The following is a 1,625-nucleotide window of genomic DNA, read 5'->3' as shown; positions in this document are numbered from 1 at the left end:
GTCTCTGGGTTCCTCATTTATAAACTAGATCTCTTTCACTTCAAAGAGACATGAGCTACTTACTTGGAGGATTATAAAATACAGAATAAAAGATATTGCTAGACATATAGCTTCAACTCACACAGATGCACACAAATGAGAACACACCATATTTGACATACAGGAGCTCAATAATTACCCATTCAATAAGTGAAAATTTAAAAAGAATAAATGCAAGTAAAGATATTATCTAACGGTAAAAGGGTTCAGATTTTTCCTGTTAAAATGTTCTTTACTGTTATCACTATATCATCTTTAACTAGATAATGAGAGCAGGAAATTAAATGGCTCTGGTAAAAACAATGTCCAAAGGCTCTATGATTCTTATTTTGTTAAAAAAAGAAAGAAACTCTTTAACTTAATTTCAAACCCACAAACCTACTAATCTAAAATTCACTTCTTTGGAATTTCCACTTCTGCCCAATAATACTTTGTGAGCAGTCGGCCAAATCCATTCCCATTTGTCAGCTTCATGGTAAATGCGCTTTAAAATGTAACTGCTTCGTGTGAAGTCCCGAGGCTCTGGGGGAGGGAGGCTCTGGGTCAGACCCGGGAACAGGAGTCTGGAGCCGGAAGCCGGGTTCCACTGCCACAGACTCACTCGCCTTCTTGGTTTCCTGCAGTAAACTGACTTGGCAAAGTAACATCATGACCCAGAAGGTTCCAGTTCACTGACTATCACTGGGGCATTTAAATATGATATTGCTCAGTGACTCTGTGAAATTAAAAAAACAAAACAATCTCCGATTTAATGCAAAACCAGGTGCCAAAACCAGTTTCACAGGCAGCAGTACCAGACTAAGTGGTCCAGGCGGCCTGACCTGCTCCCGTCAGGAGGCTCCTCTGTGGCTCTACAAGCTGCTCACTCCTTTCTACCTGAGCCAGACACTAAACCTGCCTGCTTCTAATTGATGATTAAACAGAACCTACACAAAAGGACTCAATATAAAGCTACTTAAGAAGAGAGTGAAGCATGTTATAGACAGGAGCTCAGAAAATGAACCAGAAAAGTGGGGAAGAAATTGGTCATGGTGGGGAGAGGTGGACAGACTCTCGGGAGGTACAGAGATCTACCTGCAGCACTGCCCTCGGCACAAGCCACCTCCCACTGCAAAGCACGTTCAGGGTGGCAGTTCCGGTTCAGAAAAGGGAGCTGTACTTGATTCAAAATGTGCACCGGCCATCTGTCCCTAACCTGTCCTCTGGAATAGAAGAGACAGCCTAAAAGGAAATGCAAATTACGATTGCTCTTACAGCAATTCAACTAAAAAGAATGCTACAGGGATTACGGAAGGGAGGTTGCATGTGAGATCACAATTCTAAAACAGGATGTCAAAACATGAACACACAGAGATTAAAAACAAGTCTAAAAATGAAAGGGAAAACTGCCCGGTTGGTAGAGACAGAAAGCTGTACCAGTGAAGGTGCAAATGTTTCTAAAGTTTTGGTGATGGGTTCTTGTATCAGAAATTTTTATCCTTTAGCAAAGTTCACTTAAACAAATGTAGAAACCAGGACTGTTACAGGCTTTGCTCTGGATTTGATCTGGAAAACAAGAACACACAGGAGAAATGAGAGTCAGAGAC

Source organism: Propithecus coquereli, unplaced genomic scaffold (genome assembly GCF_000956105.1).
Source record: "Propithecus coquereli isolate 6110/MARCELLA unplaced genomic scaffold, Pcoq_1.0 Scaffold2085, whole genome shotgun sequence".
NCBI lineage: Eukaryota > Metazoa > Chordata > Mammalia > Primates > Indriidae > Propithecus > Propithecus coquereli.
This window is presented reverse-complemented; position numbering follows the sequence as displayed.